This window comes from Phyllobates terribilis, unplaced genomic scaffold (assembly GCF_046119375.1).
Source record: "Phyllobates terribilis strain yellow unplaced genomic scaffold, ASM4611937v1 Scaffold_5__5_contigs__length_657084704, whole genome shotgun sequence".
NCBI lineage: Eukaryota > Metazoa > Chordata > Amphibia > Anura > Dendrobatidae > Phyllobates > Phyllobates terribilis.
In genome coordinates, this window is record NW_027362765.1 from 565,015,194 (window position 1) to 565,036,091 (window position 20,898).

The 20,898-nt window shown below is 39.9% G+C and overlaps 1 protein-coding gene across 2 annotated transcripts in view; it reads right to left on the reverse strand.

The window, feature by feature from the left end:
- The window catches only part of GRID1 (glutamate ionotropic receptor delta type subunit 1), a 1,896,881-nt gene that overhangs the window by 1,415,188 nt on the left and 460,795 nt on the right, over positions 1 to 20,898 (reverse strand). The window lies entirely within an intron of this gene.

The window sequence follows — 20,898 nt, forward strand, 5'->3', positions numbered from 1 at the left end:
CTTGCTTCCATTGAACTTGAGAGTTTTTGGTTGGTTTCTGTTTGAATTTCTTTTCATGAGATGGTTCATTGTCATGTCATGAAGATGATTTTGCTATGGATGACTGACGGATGTTCTTATTTTTGTACCAAGGAAGAAAGTGGTCAGTCAGAAATTCTATATACTTTGCCGAGGTCATTTTCACATCTTTCAGGGAACCTACAGGGACCTACCAGCTCTCTCCCCATGACTACGCCACTTCTTCACTGATGTTGCAGATTTGTTGGCGCACCCACTTTTCCATCCATCTGAACCATCCAGGGTTGCATGGCGCTCATCAGTAAACAAGACTGCTTTAAAATTAGTCTTCATGCATGTTTTGGCCCACTGCAACTGTTTCTGCATGTGAGCACTGTTAAGGGGTGGCCAAATAGTAGGTTTATCCACAGCTACAAGCATCTGGAGGATCCTACACCTTAAGGTTTGCGGGACTACAGAGGCACCAGCAGCTTCAAATATCTCTTTTGCTGCAATGGTATTTTAGCAGTTGCTCTCTTAATATATTGAATTTTTTTGGTAGAAACCTTTCTCATTATGCCTTTATCTGTACAAACTGGTCTGTGCTATGAATCAGCTACAAATCTCTTCACAGGACAATAATCACGCTTATGTTTTCATGAAATATATGTTTTAATACCTTGTCCAAGGCATCACACTATTTAACGCTTTTCTATAGCTGAAAGATCCCTTTAATTTCCCATATTGCTTGAAACCTGTGGCCTGCTTAATAATGTGTAACGTCCTTTTTAAGTAGTTTTCCCTTAATTGGTCTCATCGGGCAAAAAAATAATGATCACAGGTTTTTGAGATTGATTTCAGCGATCCAAAGAGCCCTGAGACACAATACAATCCATGAGATTATTTGAAAAAAACAAAACAGAAATTACATCTTTATGACACTTAAATTCAGTTTGCATAATAATTTGGAACAAGGTGTAGAGTTTTAGCTGTCTTCTTCTTTGAAGATGATACTTTCATATTTAAATTCTCACAGAAGCATTGCATGGAATATAATTCTCCTTATGACAACATGGCGCTCTTAAAAAGGAGAAACAATCCTCCGTAAACACTTTCAGCGCCTTGGCCAATGAGGGAGCATGGTCTGCTGAAAAGGTCTACCAAGATAAGAGTGTGACTTAACTTCAACACAATGTGGCAACATAGGAGAGCACATTTCTGACACAAAGTAAGCCAACTAAAAAGTGGTGTAAACTTAATCTAGATAGTCTTAATATTAGACAGATTTATCAAACAGCATGGACCACTATGACAAATCTGCTGCATTTTAAGAATGATCCTACACTACATGTTCCTGCCTTTAGTGTTTTTCTTTTTAACATTGAAGTTTTACCTCCTCATTCCTAGTTTATGTCATTTACAATTTTGTTTGATATTATCTATTATGTATCTTTTGTACATATCACCTGTGTGTTTGTCACACTCAGTGGCGCTTATATCACCCCCTTTTTTATTTTAATTTCTAAGCTTTTTATTTTTAATAATTTTCCTGCAGGTTGTCATTGTGGTGACAGGTGAAGGTGTGTGCTTTATGGCAGATGCAATGATTGGGTGTTAATGGACAGTCATTTCATAATCTTATAGAAAGTTATAATTAAAGTGAACCTGACAGCTAATACATGCCACCCAATTTGGAGATCTCACTGGAGACTGAAGGTGTGTGCCCGACGGCTTCTCCCCACCCTCTGCCCTGGATTGACAGGTTTCTTACTATACATACACATAGGCAGAGATCTGTCACTACAGGTGAAATGGCAGGGATAAGTCGCTGGGGGCCTGCCAATCCGACTAGTTTTTGGCGCTGTCTCGGTGCCCAGTGGCTATTAAAGTATGTTTTTCAATACAGAAAAAGAATTAATCCGATCAGTAAAAAATCAAAACGCCAGAATTACACTTTTTTGGTCGTCGCAACATTGCAATAAAATGCAATAACGGGTGATCAAAAAATTGCATCTACACCAAAATGGTATCAATAAAAACTTCAGCTCGGTTAACAAAAAGTAAGCCCTCACCCAGCTCCAGATCCCGAAAAATGGAGACGCCAGGGGTCTCGGGAAAATGGTGCTTTTTTTTAACAATCTTTGGATTTTTTTTCATCACTAAAATAAAAAAGAACCTATATATGTTTGGCATTTGCAAACTCATAACAACCTGGAGAATCATAATGGCAGGTCAGTTTTAGCATTTAGTGAACATGGTAAAAAAAAAAAAAAAAAAAAACTATTGTGGAATTGCACTTTTTTTTGCAATTTTACCGCACTTTGAATTTTTTTTTCCTGTTTTCCAGTACACAATATGGTAATACCAATGGTGGCGTTCAAAAGTACAACTCATCTCGCTAAAAACAACCCCCCCCGGCCATATTGACTGAAAAATAAAAAAATTATGGCTCTGGGAATTAGGGGAGCAAAAAACAAAAATGCAAAAATGGAAAATGGAAGAACCACGAAAGAATTAACGTTCCTCTATTAGAAAATAATGAGTGGAATAAAAGTATTATTCATTGATTTTACACTTTGCAATCATATTACACACATCATCATAACCACTGTCCCCATTTGGACTCACAATCTAAATTTCCAACAGGATGATTTTTAGTGTGGGAGGAAACCAACGCAAACACGGGGAGATCACACAAACTCCCTGAAGACATTCTTGGAGGGATTTCACCCCTGGAACTTAGTGTTGCACCACTGTGTCTTGTTACTATCATCAAAAATATAGTAAAAAAAAATATTATATAAAATGGCAATGAATATTGTCTTTTTTATTATACATTCTTTTAATGTCTAGTTTCATTCTTTCTCCATGCAGACAGTTATTCATCATATTAGATATCATACTAATTGAGTGTTATGGTGCTGTACATGCTAAAATACCTATATGTTTAATAAAGTAAAAAAAAGTCACATGGAGGGATATTATATAGCCAGATTCATTTCTCCACATCCCTTGGAAATGATGACTCTTCAGTCTACTAATTAATACACGTGGATTGATCTATTCCTCAATCAGACACTTGCAGCTTAGCAGAATTGTTTGCATCCTATTACCCACACCGAATAAAATGATGCCAATATTCTTCTATTTAATCAAGTAATGCTCCTATTGTGACTTGGCATCCTAAGGGCGGGCAAACCGTGTCATCTGCCAGTTTGTGCTCAACATCTGCTAATTATTTGCAAATTAATTTACTCTTGCTGACTCATTTCATAAATCTCTTGTGATATTCTGGAAGGAAGAAGCGACCTAGTATCTAGCTACTTAGCATCTTATTTAAATGAGTTTTTGTTTTTACTCACCGAGTTAGCTTTTTAATTCTAACTTTATGCCAAGTCTAGTGCAGTTGTCAGAAATTGCTTGGCTCATGAACAAGAAGCTGCACCACACTTTGAGGGTTCATTCACACGACTGTATTTTTGGACCAAATGCTGTCCATCAAAAAAAAACGTTCAGCACTCGAACCAATGTTATTCAAGGGGGCAGTGGAAATTAGAGATTTTTTTCACTGACCAAATCTGCGTGAGAAAAAAATTGCAGCATGCGCTAGCTTCTTCCATAAATTGGATGAGACTCGCCCTTTAAAGTTTAAAGGTGTGCAAAACAAAATCGGATGCCGCTCGGAAACACAATATAGCATCCGATTTTTATGGATCGATTGCAATTCTATAACAGGCTTTCTCTCCCTGCACTGTCAGTAGATCCAAAGCATGTGTAACTCAAATGAATAAGAGAAGAGAGATAAGGAAACATTTTACTTCATTTACATTAGCTAACCTGATAGTATATTGCATTAAGCTTGAAACTGCCTAGGGCTATATGTATTCGACATTATTCACATATTAGTATTTTGTCAGTATTTTTCATCGGTATTTGTATGCCAAAACCAGGAGTGGAACTTACATAGAAAAATTACCATTGATTGCCACCTGTTCTGTGTTTTGGAGACACGCCTGGTTTAGGCATACAAATACTGATGAAATACTGATCAAACATACTGATGTGAGAATGAAGTCTTACCTACGGATTACCACTAACTATTATGTTTAAAGCACCACTCCAGCATTTCTTTCAGTGCTGGAGTGGTGCTTCTAATCATTCATCCCTAACCCTAGTCTTATACTTACCCACTGCCGTCTTCACCTTCTATCAACACCGCTCATGTCGCTATCTTGTGACCGCAACTTCTGACTGACAGAAAATCAGAAATAATGGTCACAAGCTCTCAATGCAAGGCAATGAAGGCCAGAATGGGACTCTCATAGACTTTCATTGTGAGTCTGATGGCGCCACAGGACTGGAGTGGCGCCGGTAAAAGGTGAAGATGGTGGCTGGGAAGTATGAGACTAGGGTGAGGGACCTTAGATTGGTAGCACCACTCCAGCACTGAACAAACAGAAAAACGCTGGAGTGGGACTTTAACTCCCCATAGAACTGCATTCATTCATATGTTATTCAGACTGGTGTCCTGGAAGTGCATTCTGTCTTACAGTGTTTAGAACTGTAACATTTTATTCCCTACAGGTTTCTTTCTAATGTTTTAATTAAACATTTTTCATATGATCTAATATTGGAAATGTAATTTATCAAACAGTGTTATGTGGTAAATGGGCGTATTTTATTTATTTTTCTGTTGAATGGTTTCTTTGAGACCTACATTAATTGTTAATTTGTTCACAAGCTTATTTATTTATTTACTTATTTATATGAAGACATATTCCTATAAGTAAAACCAATCTGTTTGGGAGGAGAAATGGTGAATATTAGAGATAAGCGAATAAATTCAAGTGGAATTGAATTCTACTTAAATTTTACAAAAATCCACATTTACCAAAATGTGGATTTTTAGTAATTCACTTCCACATAGATTCAGTGAGATGGCAGCCACATGCCACCATTTTTGTAACAGTAAATGGTCACCAATAGGTTAAAGAATACAAAAAAATACTTATGCTCACCTCACTTCTCCTGTCTGGCACTCATTTCATCTTCTGATCCCCACCACAACTACTGAAATTAGATATTTTTTTGCATATCACATTTCTTAGGTTTTGGGCTCCAGAGCATAATAAGGGACATTCAATTTGATGTTTTTGTGAAAATCAGAGTAAACAGGCGGATTTTAATTCTGCCCCATCAGCTCATCTCTAGTGAGTACCATATCTCCTTCTACACTCTTTTATTTAAGCTCTAGTAATATCTAATACAAGCCTGATAAATCTAAATGTAAAAATCTTGCGGTATTCATGAGCATACCATCGACAAGTTCTGCAACATCTACTTCTTTGTCAACAAAAATAACTGAGCTGGTGTGAAAAAGAAATTAGTAATCATTGTCTGGACACAGCTTTTTCCATTTCCAGAACAATCGGCATGATGGCAAGTGTTGATACCTGCAGTGGCTACATAAATAGCTACAAAATAGAACTGTATGATACATATCCTTCTTTTGAAGTCACTTTTTAGTCATTTAGGGCTCATGCGCAGAGTAGCTAAATGACCTCATATGCAACTTTAAAGCTTCAGATAGGTGCTCTGCAAAATTAGGCATTCTCCCCTAAAAGCAATATTTCATATAAAATCCAACTAGTATTTTTTTACTTTTGAATTTGAACAAAAATTAACAGAAAGCAATGCTTTACCTTCCTGCACATTAAATCAGGCAAAATTAATAAAAATGTTAACGAAAATGCCCTGTATTATCTTAGAACTGTTTATTTTTAACCAATCTTCATATTCTTACTCTGCCAGAAGGAAGAATGATACAATCAGCTAAACAAATTGGTGATGTAATGCAACATCTATATTTTTCAATTCTTCAAGAATTACCTCTTTTAGAGCCTGGATGCTGGGTGGAGAACAATGCTCATCCTGTCTCTTCAGAATTCCCCATAGGTGTTTAGGTTGGGTCCAGATCAGGAGACATACTTGGCCACTGAATCATTTTTACCCTGTTATTCAGAAATGCAAAAGATGTGTTTTGGATCATTGTCAAGTTTCAAAAGTGTACGTCTACCAAGGACACATAATAATAGTAGCATCTTCTCTTTTATTAAAGAGAAGTACATCTGTGAATTCATGACACCATCAATGAATGTAACTTCCCAACACCAGGAGCACTCATTCAGCCCCACATAAGGACACTGACACCACCATGTTTCACTGTAAGCATCATGCATTTAGAAAAATGAGTTTAGAAAAATGCATGGTGCCTACAGAGAAGCATGGTGGTGGCACTGTCTTTATTTGGGGCTGCATGAGTGTTTATGGTGTCGGGGAGCTACATTCATTGATGGTATAATGAATGCTCTATATTGATAGAGAAGATGCTACCATCACCCCGTGCCCTTGGTAGACATGCACTTTTCCAACATGACAATGATCAAAAACTCACATATTTTTCATTTCTTAAGAAGAACAGGGTGAAAATGATTCAGTGGCCAAGTATGTTTCCTGATCAGAGCCCAATCGAAACACCTTTATAAAATTCTGAAGAGAAAAAGACAAGTTGAGCATCACTCTCCATCCAGCATTCAGGCTCTAAAGAGGTCATTTTTGACGAATGGAAAAAGTTAGATGTTGCAATATGTCACCAACTTGTTCATTTCATGTCTAGTAGACTTGGTGCTGTCCTTAGAAATCATTGATGTGATGCAAAACACTATATTTAGTAGTTTTTGAGTTTCGAGTAAAACTGAAAACTTTGGAATTAAAGTTATATTTTTAACCTTACTTTCTTGTCTTGTCAAAATTTAGAAAATTGTTCTTGTGTGCAGTGAGATATTGATTAAAAGTGTACTTTTCAAAGGGGTGTACTCATTTATGCTGAGCACAGTATAGATATTTATTGATATTCCAGAGCTGTTTACATTTAAGTGAGGACATGTACAGACAATAAAGACATTAACGAGAACAAATTATCATTTTTAGGACTTTTTTCTTTCCTTTTGCCACCGAGTAATCTGATTTAATGTATCGCTATTTAACTAATATTGATAATATTAACATCACTAAGGTAAAGTTGACATTTATTAAAGTACAAAAAGATGAAAAAAATATACTTTTAGCCAGTATTATTTTTCAAACTTTCTTTCTGCAATTTACCTTCTGTAGATTTGATATACATAAGGAACTCTGGTACAAGGGAGTATGGTGCAATTGGAAAATGTGAACACTGAAGTTTTTGAGGTTTCTTATTGAGCAAGTCCACTCCAACAGATGCCTGAAAAATCACTCATAAAATGCTTGAAAGATTCTTCCTATTTATTTTTATTGTAAAATGACTTGGTGGTCATACATTATGTTCAACCTTTTAAGTGTTTTTCTTCTACTTAAGGTTTAGAAATAAGCCCGGTGGGAAAAAATAAAGTGCATATCACTACCTATTGATTAAAAATGCTGTAAACTGTAGGTAATTACCAATCAAAAGTCTGGAAAAAAAATAAAAAACGTCACAAAAAATACTTGAAAAATGAATCAAAACCACTTCAAGAAACAAACAAAAAAATCTCCCCAAGAATGGAGTGTTTGCTGTGTTTGTTGCTTTTTGATGCGTCACAGGGTGTGGTTACAAAGGAATATATCCCCATAAAAGCTTTTTTCTGCTCACTCAAATAACCTTGACCTAACAAGAAACATTGTGCAAATCCATAATTAATCAGAAATCCTGTTACTACTTTATATCATGTTAGCATGCAATCAATTTCCGAGAAAATGCTAAAAATGCAGATTGCAGATTTTAAACACTTTACCGCAGGTCTCTAGGGCAGTTATCATTAAAATAATAGCCATCTTGGTGACAAAGCTTGGAAGTTTGATTACATATTTAATCACCTTTGCTGACATCACATTGTAGCTCGATAATACCTAAGAAATAACTGACTGTTATATCTAAAATTTTGACATAACCTGTGTATAGCTCCTCTTGAGCCAGTCTTGTGCCATTTTCAGTTAGCAATTTTTTCGCTCCATGTAATAGCATTCCGTGTCACAGCCAGTTTAAAAAAGGATAGAATGAAAACATCTGATGTGATTTGACAAAAAAGAATTTGAGGAATTTGATTCTAATATTTTTATCATTTAATGCAACTATATATAACTAATGATAATAGAACGGTTTGAAAACAATACAGCATTGTAAAAATTGTCATATTTTCTAGAGTAAAATTGAAATTAGTTAACATTATCAAATTATTTTATTATGAAGTCGATTAAAGGAGACAGATTTAGACTTTGCCATTGTCACAGTGGACAAAATTAGAATTCTTAATGCCTCATGTAAGATAAGCACCTCAGTCCCTGTCCATCCCTTTCATAAGATTATAACTATTTCAATGAAAGACTTAAGCTGCCATGATAGTAACTTACTAAAAATCAACCACGTGTGGGTGTATGGTTGTCATGGGTGTGTCAGAGGTGACAGACAGTTGCCCTGCAGTTGGTTGCAGGAGATCTCTACATTTGGCATTACAGACATCTTCTTAGAAGCTGGCTGTCTCTAGGACCCAGCGGCTACCTCCCTCTGACTAATTGGCTTCTTGGCCTCGGTGTATAAATACCTGATGTGTCTGAGAGGGAGGTGGCGGCAATATTCATTACTACTTGCAAGAGCAAGAGTGGTACTTCGTCCTTTCTGGAGCTTGAGGCCGTGTGCGCATGTGTTTGGAGTCGGTTAAAGCTAAGCAATCTCCCCCTGTTTGTCTACCCTTGTTGGCTATAGAATTTAGTGGAGATCGACTAGTGCTCATCTCCATCCTTCCCTAGCCTTAGCCGTATGTCAGGGAAAATCAGGGCGAGGCATGCATGTGGCGATTGGTGAAGAACCAATATAGGGATGGTAGTTGAGACAGGGCGACACTAGACCAGACTAGGAGGTCTCCACTCCCCCTTTTCCCTAGTGTCTGGGCTCCCTTTCCCTCTTCCCTCTGTGTTGCACCAAGTCTTTACCACACCTTGCATGACAATGGTTTAGTTCTAGACTGACTACATCAGTATTTAGCTATATGAATCTGTAATTACAAGAACAAAAATTTATATATTAATAGTCTACTAAAGTTATGAACATGAGTAAAATAATAATTGGGGCTAAATAATTCAATTCTTCATGGAATTCCATGCAATATTGTCTTATTACATGTTTATGCACCATCAAAAAATAGGTCTTTTTGCAATTCATTTTAAAGGGGTTGTACCATGTTGCTGTTTTTCCTGTCTTACTGCTCCTAAATTACTAGGGGTGGTCAGCATCTTTCGAATGGACAGATCAAACAACTCAGCAATAACATGCTAACTAGAAATTGCCACATTTATTTCAGTGGAATTGGATTCTATTTGAATTTTATCAAAATCCATATCTCCAAAATACAGATTTTTTGTAATTTACTCCTCATGAATTCAGCAATATTTCAGCCAGAGAGTCACCATTTTACCAAATCATAAAGGGTCAGTAAAAGATTTAAAGACAAATAAATAATGCTCACCTCAGCGCTCAGCTTTTGTGTCAACCACGTTGCTCACTGCCAGTTGTCATTGAGTGCCGTAGCTCTAGCATTTTCAATCTAGGATGGAACTTCCAGGTGTGACCAGGCCTTGGAGATCAATGAGCTTTGCAACTGGTGTCGACCGGAAGTTCCATCCTACAGTGAAGGTGCCAGAGATGTGGTGCATAACATGGAGGTCCAAAACAGCAGGTGACGATTATTGGGAGTGGCTGCAAAGGTAAGTGGCTAGTAGTGTTGAGCCACCCCCATAGTGTTCGGGTTCGGTTCGGTTCGTCGAACACCGGGATGTTCGAGGAACTGTTCGTCGAACTGTTCGTCGAACACCTTAGAACACCGTCGAACACCGTTAAAACCAATGGCAGGCAAACAAAAACACATAGAAAACACCTTCAAAGGTGTCCAAAAGCTGACAAACTGCTCAGAAGACACTCTCTTTAAAAAAGCCGGCCGGCAATTCAGCAGCGGCATACACCGGTACCCGACAATTTAGACAAGAAGGAATAGAGCATCACACATAGATTAGATAGATAGAAACATGTCAGTCACACATATAAGAAGCACAGTGACAGTGTTGGTTACTGCACTTGTCATTTAGTGTAAAGGATTTATTAAAAAAAATATTAGTGTTTTCATGCACCGTCTCTTTAAAAAAGCCGGCCGGCAATTCAGCAGCGGTACCCGACAATTTAGAACAGAAAGAATAGAGCTTCACACATAGATTAGATATATAGAAACATGTCAGTCACATATATAATAAGTACAGTGACAGTGTTGCTTACTGTACTTGTCATTTAGTGTAAAGGATTTATTTAAAAAAATAATAGTGTTTTCATGCACTGTCTCTTTAAAAAAGCCGGCCGGCAATTCAGCATCTGTACTCGACAATTTAGAACAGAAAGAATAGAGAATCACACATAGATTAGATAGATAGAAACATGTCAGTCAGATATATAATAAGTACAGTGATAGTGTTGGTTACTGTACTTGTCATTTAGTGTTAAAATAAAGGATTTATTAAAAAAAAAATTAGCGTGGGGTTCCCCGTAATTTTAGTCTCTAGCGGAGGTTAAGCAGACGGCTGGGGCAGATGTTTGAAGCCTGGGAAGGGGGTAATACCCACGGAGCTTCCCAGGCTACTAATATCAGCCCCCAGCTGAATACCTAGCCTTTACTAGCTATTAAAATGGGGGACCGCCCAAAAAAATGACGTGGGGTACCCCCTAATTTAATAGCTAGCAAAGGCTAGGCAGACAGCTGGGGGCTGATATTAATAGCCCAGGAAGGGTGCCATGAATATTGGCCCCCTCCCAGGCTAGAAACACCAGCCGTCAGCCGCCCCAGAAATGGCGCATCCATAGGATGCGCCAATTCTGGCACTTAGCCTCGCTCTTCCCACTGCCCTGTAGCGGTGGCAGTGGGGTAATAGGGTTGGGGTTGATGTCAGCTTATAATGCCAGCTGACATCAAGCCCAGGTTAGTAATGGAGAGGCGTCTATAAGACACCCCCATTACTAACCCCATAGTGAAAGTTAAAAGAAAACACAACACCCAGAATAAAGTCCTTTAATAGAAATAAACACACAATTCTTTATTGTTCTAAATTAAACCATACTTACCATCACGCCCATTCCAGCTGAAGCCAACGATCTCCTGCAATAAAAGAAAAATAATAAAGCAACCTCATCCTTACCTTTCCATGGTTCCCAGGACAGCTCCAGCTCTGCTACATCGAGATGACAGGCTGGACCGCAGCAGAACGCTGCCATCCAGCCTGTCAACCCGCAGACACTGAGAAGAGCAGGCTTGCTTCGCTGCTCAGTGTCTCGCTGTGACGGCATCCAGATGAGCCGAGGTCATGTCCAATGAACTCAGCTCACCTCATGCACGTCACTGACAGCGTGGGAAAATTCTCCTGCACTCAGCGCTTCAGCGTGGGAGAATTCTCACGCTGAAGCGCTGAGTGCAGGAGAATTTTCCCACGCTGTCAGTGACGTGCATGAGGTGAGCTGAGATCATTGGACATGAACTCACCTCATGCACGTCACTGACAGCGTGGGAAAATTCTCACGCTGAAGCCCTGAGTGCAAGAGAATTCTCCCACGCTGTCAGTGATGTGCATGAGGTGAGCTCATGTCCAATGAACTCAGCTCACCTCATGCACGTCACTGACAGCGTGGGAAAATTCTCCTGCACTCAACGCTTCAGCGTGAGAATTTTCCCACGCTGTCAGTGACGTGCATGAGGTGAGTTCATGTCCAATGATCTCAGCTCACCTCATGCACGTCACTTACAGCGTGGGAGAATTCTCACGCTGAAGCGTTGAGTGCAGGAGAATTTTCCCACGCTGTCAGTGACGTGCATGAGGTGAGCTGAGTTCATTGGACATGAGCTCACCTCATGCACGTCACTGACAGCGTGGGAGAATTCTCCTGCACTCAGCGCTTCAGCGTGACAATTTTCCCACGCTGTCAGTGACGTGCATGAGGTGAGCCGAGTTCATTGGACATGACCTCGGCTCATCTGGATGCCGTCACAGTGAGAAACTGAGGAGCGCAAGCATGCCAGCGCTTCTCAGTGCCTGCGGGATGACAGGCTGGATGGCAGCGTTCTGCTGCGGTCCAGCCAGCCATCTCGATGTAGCAGAGCTGAAGCTGTCATGGGAACCATGGAAAGGTAAGGATGATGTTGGTTTATTATTTTTCTTTTATTTCAGGAGATCGTTGGCTTCAGCTGGAATGGGCGTGATGGTAAGTATGGTTTAATTTAGAACAATAAAGAATTGTGTGTTTATTTCAATTAAAGGACTTTATTCTGGGTGTTGTGTTTTTTTTAAATACTTTACTAGAAATTCATGGCGGTCATGTCTAATACTGGCGTGACCCCATGAATTTTGGCCTTAGGGCCAGCTGATAATACCAAGCTGGCCCTAACCCCTTTATTACCCAGTGAGCCACCGCACCAGGGCCCTGGATGAGTTGGGTACAGCGCCAGAAGATGGCGCTTCTATGAACGCGCCATTTTCCGGGGTGGCTGCGGACTGCAATTTGCAGCGGGGGGGGGCCCAGAAAGCTTGGGCCTCCCTGCGCTGCAGATTACAGCCCCCAGCTGCCTAGTTGTACCTGGCTGGACACAAAAATAGGGCGAAGCCCCACGTATTTTTTTTTTAATTATTTCATGAAATTCATGAAATAATTAAGAAAAAAAGTCCTTCTCTATATTGTTGTGTCCGGCCAGGTACAAATAGGCAGCTGGTGGTTGGGGGCAGCCCGTTCCTGCCTGCTGTACCTGGCTGGACACAAATATAGTGCGAAGCCCCAAGTCAATTTTTTTTAATTATTTAAGGAAATTCATGAAATAATTAAGAAAAAAAGGCCTTCCCTATATTGTTGTGTCCGGCCAGGTACAAATAGGCAGCTGGTGGTTGGGGGCAGCCCGTTCCTGCCTGCTGTACCTGGCTGGACACAAATATAGTGCGAAGCCCCACTTCAATTTTTTTTAATTATTTAAGGAAAGTCATGAAATAATTAAGAAAAAAAGGCCTTCCCTATATTGTTGTGTCCGGCCAGGTACAAATAGGCAGCTGGTTGTTGGGGGCAGCCCGTTCCTGCCTGCTGTACCTGGCTGGACACAAATATAGTGCGAAGCCCCACTTCAATTTTTTTAAATTACTTCAGGAAATTCATGAAATAATTAAAAAAAATTGACGTGGGGCTTCGCACTATACTTGTGTCCAGTCAGGTGCAGCAGCCAGGAACGGGCTGCCCCCAACCACCGGCTGCCTATTTGTACCTGGCCGGACACAACAATATAGGGAAGACCTTTTTTTTTTAATTATTTCATGAAATAATTAAAAAAAAATTGAGGTGGGGCTTCGCACTATATTTGGGTCCAGCCAGGTACAGCAGGCAGGACGGGGCTGCCCCCAACCAACAGCTGCCTATTTGTACCTGGCCGGACACAACAATGTAGGGAAGCCCTTTTTTTCTTATTTATTTCATGAAATAATTTAAAGAAAATTGACGTGGGGCTTCGCCCTGTTTTTGTGTCCAGCCAGGTACAACTAGGCAGCTGGGGGCTGGAATCCGCAGCGCAGGGAGAACCAAGCTTTCTGGGCCACCCCCGCTGCAAATTGCAGTCCGCAGCCACCCCGGAAAATGGCGCGTTCATAGAAGCGCCATCTTCTGGCGCTGTACCCAACTCATTCAGGGCCCTGGTGCGGTGGCTCACTGGGTAATAAAGGGGTTAAGGCCAGCTTGGCATTATCAGCTGGCCCTAATCCCGAAATTCATGGGGTCACGCCAATATTACACATGACCACCATGAATTTCAAGTAAAGTATTTAAAAAAAACACAACACCCAGAATAAAGTCCTTTAATTGAAATAAACACACATTTCTTTATTGTTCTAAATTAAACCATACTTACCGTCACGCCCATTCCAGCTGAAGCCAACGATCTCCTGAAATAAAAGAAAAATAATAAACCAACATCATCCTTACCTTTCCATGGTTCCCATAACAGCTTCAGCTCTGCTACATCGAGATGACAGGCTGTACCGCAGCAGAACGCTGCCATCCAGCCTGTCATCCCGAAGACACTGAGAAGCGCAGGCTTGCTTGCGCTCCACAGTGTCTCTCTGTGAGGGCATCCAGATGAGCCGAGTTAATGTCCAATGAACTCGGCTCACCTCATGCACGTCACTGACAGCGTGGGAAAATTCTCCTGCACTCAGCGCTTCAGCGTGGGAGAATTCTCACGCTGAAGCGCTGAGTGCAGGAGAATTTTCCCACGCTGTCAGTGACGTGCATGAGGTGAACTGAGTTCATTGGACATGAGCTCACCTCATGCACGTCACTGACAGCGTGGGAGAATTCTCCTGCACTCAGCGCTTCAGCGTGAGAATATTCCCACGCTGTCAGTGACGTGCATGAGGTGTGCCGAGTTCATTGGACATGAACTCGGCTCATCTGGATGCCGTCACAGAGAGACGCTGAGGAGCGCAAGCAAGCCTGCGCTTCTCAGTGTCTGCGGGATGACAGGCTGGATGGCAGCTTTCTGCTGTGGTCCAGCCTGTCATCTCGATGTAGCAGAGCTGAAGCTGTCGTGGGAACCATGGAAAGGTAAGGATTATGTTGCTTTATTATTTTTCTTTTATTGCAGGGGATCGTTGGCTTCAGCTGGAATGGGCGTGATTGTAAGTATGGTTTAATTTAGAACAATAAAGAATTGTGTCTTTATTTCAATTAAAGGACTTTATTCTGGGTGATTGTGTTTTTTTTTAACTTTGACTACGGGGTTAGTAATGTGGGTGTCTTATAGACGCCTCTCCATTACTAACCTGGGCTTGATGTCAGCTGGCATTATAAGCTGACATCAACCCCAGCCCTATTACCCCACTGCCACCGCTACAGGGCAGTGGGAAGAGCGAGGCTAAGTGCCAGAATTGGTGCATCCTATGGATGCGCCATTTCTGGGGCGGCTGACGGCTGGTGTTTCTAGCCTGGGAGGGGGCCAATATTCATGGCACCCTTCCTGGGCTATTAATATCAGCCCCCAGCTGTCTGCCTAGCCTTTGCTAGCTAATAAAATAGGAGGGACCCCACGTCATTTTTTTGGGGGGTCCCCCATTTTACTAGCTAGTAAAGGCTAGGTATTCAGCTGGAGGCTGATATTAGTAGCCTGGGAAGCTCCGTGGGTATTACCCCCTTCCCAGGCTTCAAACATCTGCCCCAGCCGTCTGCTTAACCTCCGCTAGAGCCTAAAATTAAGGGGAACCCCACGCTAATTTTTTTTTAAATAAATCCTTTATTTTAACACTAAATGACAAGTACAGTAATCAACACTATCACTGTACTTATTATATTTGTGACTGACATGTTTCTATCTATCTAATCTATGTGTGATGCTCTATTCCTTCCATTCTAAATTGTCGGGTACCGCTGCTGAATTTCCGGCCGGCTTTTTTAAAGAGACAGTGCATGAAAACACTATTATTTTTTTAAATAAATCCTTTACACTAAATGACAAGTACAGTAAGCAACACTGTCACTGTACTTCATATATATGTGACTGACATGTTTCTATCTATCTAATCTATGTGTGAAGCTCTATTCTTTCGGTTCTAAATTGTCGGGTACCGGTGTACGCCGCTGCTGAATTGCCGGCTTTTCATGTTTCACTGTGATCACAGTTCCCATCGATTTGGGCAATCACTCTAATGCCACAACCACCATGGCTGTGGCATTACAGTGAGTGGCAGACAATCCCTGCATGATTGGTGCGCTAAATAGCGCCAGACATGCAGGACACGCTTTTGGTGCACGAACAGTTATCGAACATAACCTCGAACAGCCGAATTTTTTGCAAATCGTTCGGGTTCGTCGAACAACTCGAACACCGCCCAAAACAGCTCGAATTTGAGATTGGCGAACAGTTCCAGTCGAACACCGCTCATCTCTAGTGGCTAGGTATTCATTTTTTTTTTACATCTTCCACTCATTACGTTTTGGGATCTGAAGTGACCCCAAAGTAAAATTCACGTGATTTGGCAAATTTGTATGTCTCCAGATCTGCTCATCACTAATGCACATCTCTAATGCTAATATCAATATATGAAATATAGAGCTGCTCTCCTATAGATGCCAACAGTGTTTGTGAATGGTGACTGAGTAGGGAGCGATCCCAGCCAGCCGCTGTAGAAAATAAAGGTACAGCAAGAAAGCGCTGCCACCACTCTTAGATTGAAAAAGTGGCCAATTTCATTGGCAACAAGCTATAAACAGGAATAGAGAATTTCCAGAGAATAGGGTGGGAATAGAAAATAGAAGTTATAAAGTAAGTTATTTTTCAATGACTATTTGCACAGATTCATGCAAGAAAATGGTGTACACTGTATTGTCATCCTGATTTTACATCTTGGAATAGTGCCGCACTAGCCCATTGTACTTTTATTTCTCATATCTTTCTTTGTGTAATTATTGAGTAGGAGGAGCAGATGAGCTGTAAAATCCAAATCCGGAATAACTTGCAAGTGATAAATCAAATAAACCAAATATTTCATTGACTACATCTAATAGTATAAATATCACAGTTAGCCAAGACACTAATTAATTAAAAAGTGAAAGTCTACATCATTATAAATGCAGATGAGAGCAGTCGCAGGATGACAATCTAGAGATTAATGGTGTTCATGAAGTTTATCTGGTGAGATCTACACCCACAGTGTAGCAAGTAAAGTTGCTACAGTCATAAGGACAATGTTTCACAAGATTCTCTAGTGGGAACCTAAACATGTTCTGATAATGAGGCTATCCATCATCCAGGGGTCTGTGGGGTTTAAGGCTAGGATTCAGGACATCTCTGTTATTGTGCCAACTCAGGCAATGAAGCTGGTTTAGTGACCGAGGACAGTCAATTAATCTCTAGCTTTAAAGTGAAAACAGAGAGAAAAAATAGTAGCTCTAGATGGTTTCTCTCTTGCCAACAGATGAATCATTTTCACAAAGAAGTATTACTTTATATCTCATTTTTATCAAATGTCTAAATTATACACCATTCATCAATTGATGAATTCAAGCCCTGGAAAACATCTGTGACTGAAGATTATGCTGAATTGCATTTGTTTCTTGAAAGTGAATGTCCACCCCTGAGAACACGTTTTCCTTTTTATCTATCTAGATAAGTCTGAAATCCCATTATGTTTTATATTTTTTTTACCAGTTCAAGCTCAGTTTTTCATGCGTGAACAATGTTGATGAAATTCTAAGTGCCTTCAGCCACCACTAGGGTGAGCTAAAGAGCTTTGCTTACATACATAAAATGAACCTGACATCTAATTTACGCTGCCCAACCCACTAACTGTACAAGTCAGACACTGGCTGCACTGTTGCAACCATGCAAGTTTTACTCTGAAATGCTGTAGCTTTTAAGAGAAACACACCTTGAAAAGCAGTCTGGTGGACTAACAATTTTTCAATTAAAAAACATGAAGATACCCTTATGAAAAGCCCTCTTTAAGCTATTTTTTTTACAGAAAGAAGGGCAGGACATAATAATTATTAGTCCAGTCGTGGCACCACATTTTATATTTTCTGGTTTTTCTTAGAAAACAAAGCAATATAAAGTAGAATTGTTTAAGCATTCATAACTAGTCATCACCAATTATTACACTTTTCCTTGAACTGTTTTACTGATTAGGCTGGTGTCTCACATCCATTTTTACAAAGAAAGACCTGGTCCAGCTTCATGGTCTCACGACTTGCTTCATATATGACTATACGAGAGCGTTCCATGTTTCACAGATGTGTGAAACCATCTTCATTAAGAGCTTTTATGGCCCACTTAAAGTAAATTGGCTGTTAATGGAATAATAGACTCAAAGAAATGTACTTACCGTTACAGAAAATAATTAAACTGGGAAGGGACAAAAAGTGCAATAGGGTCTTGTTTTGGTAGATAGTGTGGGGAGGAGTACGCATTAGCATTATCACCTGATAGGGTTGTGTGCACATAACCACTGGAAGAGGCTTAGGCTGCTGCAGACACAGGAGAAAGGAATCAAAGGTGCTGGTATGGTGTGGTGTCATCTTCACTGCCGTCATTTGACGATAAGAAGACAGGAATCCGAAAATCAATAGCTCGTTTTTTTGGTCAATGCGTTTCAAAGCTTCAAACTTCTTCATCAGGACAAAACCATTGTAATCAACTGTGGTTTTGTCCTGATGAAGAAGTCTGAAACTTCGAAAAGTGTTGACCAATAAACAACAGCAAATGATTTTCAGATTCCTGTCTTGTTACTATCAACTGATGTGAACCCACACCAGTTTACTTACAGTTATATAAAGAGTCAGTTTTTGTTCAGGTTTTTGAGACAGGTGTTCTAGACACATCCAGGAAGGCATTAAAAAAGGAGCAGTATCTGTCCTTAATCATTTCTTTCCCTTTATAATCCACATCTGATTTTAACTTCAAAATTGCATTTGATCAAGACCTGACTCTGTGGCCTCACATGCAGGTATTCATAGTGCATCAGAAAAAACAAGCAAAATGCAAAAGTCTCATTTTTTTCAGATTAGACACTGCTACTTTAAATGACAGATAGGTCCTTATCACATCCATGAAGCAGAAGATTCCTTGCAGTTCAGTTCTCATGTTCATGGGAAGTTGGCCTTGTATGTCCACACAAGATGAACATCAAGAATTAAAACTCTGTGTTGAATCTTTGTCATGAGTTACAAATTTGCTGCAAATTTAACATAGCTTTTATCCTCTGCATTGGAAAGAGTAATATTTGCAAATTTTATACAAACTTTTTTTGCAAGATTTGTGAAAAATTCATTCATTTTAGCCTAAAACTGAAATAGAAGGGTCCTGAGCAGTGGACTGTCTTCTGTAATGTTCACAAGTTCTGTTAGGGTATAGCCATTTTAAAGACATACTGTAAATTGATTTCAAAGTAATTAACCTTTAACCACTATTTAAAGGGAATCTGTCATGTGAAAAATCGCTATTAATCAGTATAGGCTAAACTGCGGTCTAATAGTGTTCTGAACGTGCTTGGCGCCCGCACTTAGAGCCCCGCTGCCTGGAGCAAATTAATTTTATTAAGCGTTTGTCGTTCAGTCACATGGGTAGCATGGTTTTGAAAACCGCTCCATATATGGAGAGCGGCGGCTATAATCTTACCCCCGGCACTGAATGACTGCTGACCCTAATGATGAGCAAGCTGTCATTCAGTGTCGGGCGCGTGGTTACAGCCGCCACTTTCTATACACAGAACGGTGACTGAAATCATAAGGGTGCCACCCCTGTGACTGGAAGCCAAACGAATAAAGTTCCCCCCGGTAGCGCGGCTGTCAATGTGGTCATCAGGCAGAATGCCATTAGCATGCTTATTGACCCTATATTTTAATAGGTGACAGGTTTCCTTTAACCACTTCATGACATGCACCTTACAGCTGGAAGCAGGCGTATGGAGTAGATTCACGGGGTGAGCTCGCCCCATACTCAGCAAATAATGTTTGCGTAATACATCCACAACCTGCTTCTAACAATTGCCTGTGGAACGTACCTCTGCTTGCGATTGTTAATCTGTTAAATGCCATTGTCAATCTCTCATAGCGGCATTTAGCATGTGCCGACATAGGGCGTATCATTTCATTCCCCATTCAGCATGCCTGTGACATGATCACGGATTGCCAATGGGTTGCTGTGACAGCAGGGGGTGTGTCATTACAGAGCTCCCTTGAAATCCAGCATGTGGCCGGGCTTCATAAGAGACCGTGATATCTGCTATATATTCAGCTATGCTGTGGTATTGTTGTACATAGCACAAGCGATCAGATGATCCTAGCTTCAATCCCTCTAAGAGGACTAATAAGAACAGTGAAAAATAAAAAAAACAGTTTTAAAAAATCAAACAAAATCAAAAAAATGTAAAAGTCCCGCCCTTTTCTCCCATTAAAAATAAAGATAATAAAAAATATAAGAAATACACATATTTGGTCTTGCCGCATTAAGAAAAGTCCGATCTATTAAAATATAAAAATAATTAATCCGAATGGTAAACACTGTAAAAAAAAAAATTACATTTTTTGATTGCTGCAATTTCACAAAAAGTGCTATAACAAGTGATCAAAACGTCACATCTATGCCAAAATGGAATAAAAAATAGATGTCTTGCCCTGCAAAAAATGAACAGTCACAGAGCTCCATCGAGCGACATCTGAAAACGGTATGGGTCTCGGAAAATGGCGACACAACCCAAACACTTTTTTCGTAAACTTATTTTTTTTTTTCACCACAAAAACAATAAAAACTGAACATGATTGGTATCACTGTAATTGTACTGATGATCAAAATCACATCGCAAGATCCTTTTTACCACAATATGTACACTGCAAAAAAATATTCCCAAAAAACAATGTTAAAATTGTGTCTTTCTCCCAATTTGGATTTTTTTTCTGATTTTCCAGGACATTACGTGATAAAATGAATGGTGGCATTCAAAAGTTCAACCTGTCCCGCACAAAAAAAGAAAAGCTCTCATATGTCTATGTAGACAGAAAAATAAAATACTTATGGCTCTGGGAAAAAGGGGAGGGAAAATGAAAAAGCAAAAATGGAAGCTTTCTTGAAGGGGTTAAGACACCGTAGAATCCTCCATGTTACATTTCATGGAAATTGTAATCTTTTCCAAATGTAATCCAAATATGCTAAGTAATTGCAACATACAGTATATATAAAAATATAGTCAAAAACATAGCATCGAGAGTGACGGTTTAAAGTTTTTTTAACTTATTTAACAATTTTGCTGAGGGTTTTCTCAAGCCCTTTTAAAAAG